This window comes from Prionailurus viverrinus, chromosome D2 (genome assembly GCF_022837055.1).
Source record: "Prionailurus viverrinus isolate Anna chromosome D2, UM_Priviv_1.0, whole genome shotgun sequence".
In the NCBI taxonomy this organism is placed as follows: Eukaryota; Metazoa; Chordata; class Mammalia; order Carnivora; family Felidae; genus Prionailurus; species Prionailurus viverrinus.
The window spans coordinates 75,294,063-75,302,543 of NC_062571.1; the positions used below are offsets into that span (position 1 = coordinate 75,294,063).

Consider the following 8,481-nt stretch of genomic DNA (forward strand, 5'->3'; position numbering starts at 1 on the left):
TTCTGCTTGTGATCTCTCCACTCTCATTTTAGACTCGACCAGAGAGCGCAGATGACACCTGTGTAGTGAGTGCCTAACGAGATTCACACAGCGGGGGCAGTGGGGCTACTATATGGAAATATAAGATATAGTCCCTGTTCTGAGGGCCCTTAAAATTTGGTTAAGATAGGACATGTACACGTGTCAAGATAAAAACCCAATTCCGTGAATGCTGTTCCGTAAGCGACACACACAAAAAAGCAAGTAATTACATCACATAATCATGACGTGGTTTGAAGTGTTGGGGTTCAGAAGCAACAGCCAAGAAAGAATTCTTCAGATGTTTTCAGTGCAAAAAGATGGTTTTATTAAAGCACGGGACAGGACTCATGGTCAGAAAGAGCTGCATTATAAGTATGAGGAGTGACTGATTATGGAAGATTCTCCATCCTATGGAGCGAAGGGTGACATCAGGGTCCCAGGAAATTGAATCTATAGGTTTCTGGACGTTTGCCTATTGATATAATCGCTTTTTTCTCTTTGTATATCATTAAGACAGCTGTAAATTGATAGAGACTCAGGTCCTATATGACTGTGACACAATAAATCAAGTAATTATATTGTATAACCATAGGAACGGAATCTGTAGACTCTAAGCATTCTAAAATAGCCTCATATTGAAGTCAGCTCAAGACTTAGCAGCTAAGTTGGACACACTTTGACAGTTTGCTTTGACAATTAAGTTACAGGTCATTGTCAACAATAATCACGTAGCAAGATTTTTGTCTGGCCCCTTACCCATCGCCTCAGCTCAAGAAAATTGTCACTGATGACATCCACAAAGGCACAAGGCAGGTAGGCCAGAGGGAGAATCCTTTTGGGTTCCGTTTTGACGTTAAGTTCTCCAGAGATCTTGCTTTAGGACGAGCTTTCGTGTACCCGGCAACTGACTGTTACAGAGACTTGTTAGCCTTAAAATCTCTCCTTCGTTGGCTCCCAGAAAAACCTAAGAACAGGAAAAGGATGAGAACTGCAGGCTGAATTAGAAGCACATTAATCAAGTTCTGAAAGAGAAGCTCGTGCAAGTTTGTCCCTGGATGGCGTCATTGACACGCTATTTTTTTTTTTTGTTCTTAGCACCAAATTTAAAATAAAAGTTTACGAAAAACCCAAGTGGAAATAGATTATATGAGCCTTGCATTTAGAGGTGCCATCTCTTCAAGTTTTCACCCTCTAAGAGTGTTAATATCTTCTGCGCAAAGACACCGTTTGTCAGCATTTTCTGTCGTTCAGAGTTACCAAACAGTTCATTTTTTATTCTTTGGCCTAAGTCAGCTGAAATTCCCTGAGTGCAGACGTCTTGGGTTTTGTGTGTGTTTTCAGTCACCTCCTTGTTTGGGGAGAATTTCCTTTCAAAAGCCTATTAGGGGAAAGGACAGAATTTGGAACTGACCTATGTGTAGTTATCCAAGAAATTTTGAGGGAAGGGGGAAGGTGCAGAGGATTAGACTCTCCTGGAGAATGGTTGGTATCTATCTTTATGAATAAGCTCAGCAAGACTTAAATGAGTTTTAAAGGCCCTCATAAAAGAGCTGGGGAAAGTCACTGGGGGAGGAAAAATACAATATTTCTATTGCAACTGCCAGTGATCTTTATAAACCCTAATTAAGCCCTGCTGGGGTATAAAATATCCCCACTTTTATAAATGACTCTGTCAACTGGACAATATGCAATACTTAAATTCCCACAAGATTCACATTCATTTTCAATAGCATTTTAGTGAAGGGAAGAATATAAATATTCAGTTGGAATAGTATTTCACTCGAAGAAGAAAATAATCTATGATTTATTTCCGTACCAAGGCGCACAGCTCTGGTTTCTTAGAGTTTGGCTCCTCGTCTTGGATCGGCAAAGGAAAACCACACAGTGTTGATGTTGATGGTGACACTGTCATTACTGCTTTTAAGCCAGCTGCTGTTCCCTGGCTTTTTCCCACCATCAGGGTAGGGTTTAAAATTCACAAAATTATTTTTTTCCTTCAGCCACTGCATTAGTTATGCAAAATTTTTCAAATATGTTTTAACAGCAGCCCCTGGGTGGCTCAGGAGGCTAAGCATCTGACTCTCGGTCTTAGCTCAGATCATGATCTCCCGTTTCATGGGTGTGAGTCCGGCATTGGGCTCTATGCTGACAGCGCAGAGCCTGCTTGGGATTCTCTCTCCCTTTCTGTCTGTCCCTTCCCTGCTTGCCCGTGCCCTCTCTCTCTCAAAATAAATAAATAAACACTTTAAAAATACTTCTTTAAGGGGTGCCTGGGTGGCTCCGTCGGTTGAGCGTCCGACTTCAACTCAGGTCATGGTCTCGCGGTTTGTGGGTTCGAGCCCTGCATCGGGCTCTGTGCTGATGGCTCAGAGCCTGGAGCCTGCTTCAGATTCTGTGTCTCCCTCTCTCTCTGCCCCTCCCCCACTCATGCTCTGTCTCTGTCTCAAAAATAAATAAACATTAAAAAAAATTTTTAATACTTCTTTAAAATAAAAGATGTTTTTCCAAGTATCATTGATCAAGATTAAAACATAGTAACACTGTGCCTATTTTCAAAGGGAAAAAGAAAATGAAGCAACCTACAGTAAAAGACAAAAAAGAAAGAAAGAAGGAAAGGAAAAGAAAGGAAGGGACAGGACAGGACAGGAAAGGAAAGGAAGGAAAAGAGAAAAGGAAAGAGAAGGAAAAGGAAAAGGAAAAGAAAAGAACCAAAAAGCACATGGATACCTGGTGGATTGCATACAGGCCTAAATGTTTATCCATTAAAACAAAATGGGTAAAATCAACACGATTTTTAAAACGATCTCCCTTTTACAACGTTTATTTATTTTTGGGACAGAGAGAGACAGAGCATGAACGGGGGAGGGGCAGAGAGAGAGGGAGACACAGAATCGGAAACAGGCTCCAGGCTCTGAGCCATCAGCCCAGAGCCTGACGCGGGGCTCGAACTCACGGACGGCGAGATCGTGACCTGGCTGAAGTCGGACGCTTAACTGACTGCGCAACCCAGGCGCCCCTGATCTCCCTTTTAAAAATGGCATGCACGTTTGAGAAGACCTGACAGCAATCTCATCCGTAAACATGACCAGGGAACATTTATGCAGGTAACATGCCTGAGCCACTTTCCCAAAAAAGAGGAAATCTGTGCAGTGAAAGGAGGCTAAATGCTAGAGAAACAGTGAGCAGTGCATTGGGCGCTGCAGTGTCTTTGGCTGTGCTTAACTTCCAGCCAAAAAGAGGTGGAGAAGGAATAAAAGCGGACGTAATTTGCGGACTGCCAGGTACTCCGGGGGCTTCACACAGTAACCTGAAGATTTAGGCCCAGGAGGGGCAACACTGGTTAAGCCATGCCAGCGGGGTGACACTTTGTTGAAGCTCTTTTACTTCCCTTGGCTGGGAATTCATACCTGCCCATGGATTTTCTTTTTGATTATGACTTGGCTTCCCATGGGAATTCTTATCACCACCTCCACACCCACTCATCGTCATGGCTCCCATTTGGTTACTGCTTCTGCCACGCTCCGTCCTCCCTTTCCTGGGATGAATGCCTGTGCAACATGTCCCCACAGTCCTTAGAGGTAGGTACTATGACCATCTCCATCTTACAGAGGAGAAAGCAGGCCCAGAAAAGTGAAGTAATTGCCCAAAGTCACACTCTAAATAAGGAGCAGAGCTGGGTCTTGAGCCCAGACTCAAGTCCAAATACTGTGCTCTCACCCACTCTTCGGTACTGATCATCTTGGCTGTTTGTAGGAATATTTCACACAGTGGGCAACTGTTATCATTATTAGCATTCAGTGTTGGCCTCTTGTGAAGTTGGTTCCCTTGGGACAGTGCCCAAGAGACTCATGAACTGTAGTTTATTATTCTAGAAGATATCTTTTTGGTTGCTTGCAAGTACATTTCATGAAACAGGCATTCAATAACGTTAGTTAATAAAATTTTTTTTTAATGTTTATTTATTTTTGAGAGCGAGAGAGAAAGACAGAGCATGAGTGGGGAGAGGCAGAGAGAGAGGGAGATACAGAATCCAAAGCAGGCTCCGGGCTCTGAGCCGTCAGCACAGAGCCTGATGTGGGGCTCAAACCCAAGAACCATGAGATCATGACCTGAGCCAAAATCAGACACTTAACCAACTGAGCTACCCAGATGCCCCAAATGTTAGCTATTGTTAGCTAACATGATCCTTAGTATTATTGGTTTCTTACGAGTTTAGTTAGCATGAGATAGTCTACAAGAGAATAAGCATTTCTGGTTTATTGTTCTAGAGAGCACTCGGTTTCTAGGACAAGCAGGTTGAGGACCAGACTTGGTCTGAGTTTTCTATTGCAGAGTCATCCTGGGAAGTCTGCCTAAGCATGTCTGTGACTCTTCTCTACCTCAGGTTTTTGCAAAACAATTCATAATCAAGATGGCTAAAATAAAGTTGAATAAGATTAGAAATTATATGTCAAGTAAAATAATTATATAATTATACTGAATAATAACAGTAATGAAATACAGATTTTAGTTGGAGAATAAATCTAGTTCTGAGCTTCCTGATAGCCGGTGAAAAGGAAAATCCAGCAAGATACATACCTTTCATTGGTGAAAGTAGTTTATCACTTCTTGAGGAGGGATAAACTTTCTGGTACTGAGTCTTAGAGTTTATTATGTACATCCTCATCAAATAACACTTAATAGGGGAATGAATCTCATCAAAAAGTAATTTTTTGTTTTTTGGGTTTTTTAAAAAATTTTTTCTTAATCTTTATTTATTTTTGAGAGAGAGACGGAGTGTGAGCAGGAGAGGAGCAGAGAGAGAGGGAGACACAGATTCTGAACCAGCCTCCAGGCTCTGAGCTGCCAGCACAGAGCCCAATGTGGGGCTCGAACTCACAAACCGTGAGATCATGACCTGAGCCGAAGTCGGACGCTCAACCAACTGAGCCACCTAGGCGCCCCTCATCAAAAACTAGTTTTATGAAAGATCCAGACATGTTGTTCATATTGATGTTTCTAATTCCAACTGATGATAGAAAGGTAGACACAGGACGTTTCAGGACGGTTCAGTGGAGGTTGTGTCTACACTGGAGTCTGGTACAATGATTTGCCATCACCTTAGAGCATAAGAGACTGAGAAGAACATGACTGAGGTATCTCCATCAGGCATCTCGAGTTTCAGTCATGCCTTTGATGGGCAATACAGAGTATCCATTCAACAATGAGCTGGCTGGTTAAGAGTTGGTTGGGGAGAGTTCTAGTCTTGTGAATGCCAAGTGGGGATTGGCTCACAAGATTGATTTTGTTATGCTTATTAAGAAGCCCAACATGCATTTTTTTTTCTCAACAGAGGACAATTTTAATTATATTTGTAGTGAATATCTGACAGAGTATTTCAATACCTCATGTAGCTATGAACACATTAGAATGAATTTCTCTACAGTTTTTCTATATAACTTTAAATAATTTCTCCTACTTATCAAAGCATGTGTATATATATTTAATAATAAATCCGTTTATATTTATATCTATAGCTCTATATATCCATCTTCATATATAGGTATATATGTATGTGTGTGTGTGTGTGTGTGTGTGTGTGTGTAACTGTGTGTATGTATTTTGATTCCATATAAGATTCTTTGAATTTCCTTGCTGAAGTTTGAAAACTACCGACTCATTATTAATTATTATGATTTCTGCCCATCGCTTCTCGGCCTTTTGGCTAAGATCAAGTGTATGATTTCTGCCCAAAGTTTTATCCTCTAAGTTTGAGGCATTTAATTTAACCATATTTTAATTGTTGTCAGAACAATTTGTTATTATGCTAAATTTAAAGTATTTATTTATTATGCTAAAATAGACATTCTCATCCACAATTCTCTATGTTCCTCTTGACAGGCCTCCAGATAAATGCAGAGAAGTGGAATGGCTGATTCAAAGGATGGAAAGTTTCAGAACTTTTGGTACAGATTTTCCAGAAGAACTAAGTGCCAATCGCTCCCTCCAGCAGTGGGCTTGCCTGACTTTGCGACTTATGCCTAGTAACAGTCAGGCTGATTTCCATTTTCTGGGCACCGGTGCTCTGCCCACAGTTTATAGTCGTGTCTCCTGTAGTCCCACCAACAACCTTGCAAGGTTGGCCTTCTTTCCCCACGCAAACAAGAGCGAAGCTCAAAGAGACCCAGTTGGGCAGAGTTACAAAGCAAGGAACGAGGCGTGCTGGAATTGGAAGTCACTTCAGAGTCTATCTGGCCTGTCTGCGTCGCACACTCAAACTACAGGTGGCTCCTTACTCAGGAGAGGGAATAACCTGTTCTCTCATTCTGTTCCCATCCTACCTCGGGTGGGTTCTATTTCCAGAGTGTACTTGAGCCTCACAGGGCTTCCCTGTCCTGCTCCATTCTGTTTAGAATGAGCTTCTGAATCTACCTATTATGAGGTCCTCCTGGCTTTGATTGACAGGCAATATCTTTTAAAGTGAAAAGTATTATGTTTGGGTCTTCCTTTAGATGGTGAATATAAGATCAGGGCTCCTCCGTCCTGTCTGGGCCGCAAGCCAGCACAGATCTTGAGTTATCTTTGCGTCCCGCTTCGAGGCCCCAGCCACAGAAAGGGCAGGAGAGGATGGGGGAAGTGGCAGCAATTATATTAATTAAAATAAAATACTAACTTTCTTTTGGTCTCTTATTCAGCAATAATTCACTTAGCGGAATTAGTTCTTTTTTACTTAGAGCAATGGGCCTGACTCATGGGTGTCTCTGCAAGCCAGATTTCATGGTCTGTGTCAGAAATCTCTCTCTAAATTCTTATAAGTTGTGTTTCCTTCTATACAATGCATTTTTGAATGCCCACGGGGCTTATCCATCAAACTCCCTCGGCTGGCTGACGTTTCTTTCTCTTCCCACCCCCAAGTTTGGAGAACACAGATCACTTTAAATGCTGGATTAAGTCCAACCCGTAAGATCCAAAGCACAGAACTCAGACTAACACGACCTATCTTGGCAGAGGCGCATCATGGCCGCCGGTCCCACCGTCTTCCTGGCTGGCTCCAGAGTCACCCCAGGGCCCCCTTCTCCTGCCTGACTCTGATCTTTACCATTTTGGCCCCTTGAGGAACCAGCCCCACCGCCACGGATGCCCCTCTATTTCAGCTTCCAGAGTTCAGCTTGGGGTAACTCCCCTTCCTCTGGATTCATCACTAACTCAGACTTTCCTCCTCCCCTGACTTCCCTGTCAACTGCCTTTTAACCCCCCGGCCAGAGAGAAGCTTACCTGTCCATCCAACAGTGGTTCATCCCAGCCCCAACTCTCCTGTTCCATGCCAATACTGATAAAGACAGAGGCTTCTGAAGAGTGACATTCTGGGACCGATGAGCCCCTTCAGAGAGAGAATGTCTCCCACACATGAGAATTCTCAGACTCATGCTATCACTCCCATGCCCCCTGTGCTCATGGCACTTGAATTTTATACGTCAGACGTTCTAGCAAGTTCCTAAAAGGAATCACAAGTCAGGCAAATGTCAACCTTCAAATTAATTTAAAAATCTTCTTTTCCCTCACACCATACACAAAAACAAACTCCAAATGGGTGAGAGATTTACATGTAAAACATGAAACCTTACATGGACTGGGGTAAAGCACAGGTGACTTTCATTAGATAACTTGGATGCGGGAAAGGTTTTCCAACAATGACTCCGAATCCAGATGTAACAAAGAAAACAGTGAGTTCAAACTTTGTTTTGTGTGTGAAAAGGATCATAAGTCAAAACACAAATGTTAAACTGGAATAGCATACTGTAGCTGCCACATAGATCACAGACAAAGGTTTACTACCTCTTATATATAAAGAACTCTTAAGAATTATGGGGAAATGGGGCGCCTGGGTGGCGCAGTCGGTTAAGCGTCCAACTTCAGCCAGGTCACGATCTCGCGGTCCGGGAGTTAGAGCCCCGCATCGGGCTCTGGGCTGATGGCTCAGAGCCTGGAGCCTGTTTCCGATTCTGTGTCTCCCTCTCTCTCTGCCCCTCCCCCGTTCATGCTCTGTCTCTCTCTGTCCCAAAAATAAATAAAAACGTTGAAAAAAAAATTAAAAAAAAAAAGAATTATGGGGAAAAAAAGAGTAAACTTGACAGGAAAATGGGCAAAAGAGATAAACAGAAAATTTACAAAAATTAAATAAATGTATATATATATATATATATAAATGTATATATATAAATATATACAAATGTATATACTATTGACCTTTGAATAATGTGGGGATTAGGGGCACCAAACCCCTGCAGAGTATAAAACTCATGTATAACTTTTCACTCCCCCCAAACTTAACTACAAATAGCCTATTATTGGGGCGCCTGGGTGGCGCAGTCGGTTGAGCGTCCGACTTCAGCTCAGGTCACCATCTCGCGGTCCGGGAGTTCGAGCCCCGCGTCAGGCTCTGGCCTGATGGCTCAGAGCCTGGAGCCTGTTTTCGATTCT

The 8,481-nt window shown here is 42.6% G+C and overlaps 1 pseudogene; it reads left to right on the forward strand.

The window, feature by feature from the left end:
- Positions 1 to 5,705: 5,705 nt before the first annotated feature.
- LOC125148472 (uncharacterized) lies at positions 5,706 to 5,817 on the forward strand (annotated as a pseudogene).
- The last annotated feature ends 2,664 nt before the right edge of the window (positions 5,818 to 8,481 follow it).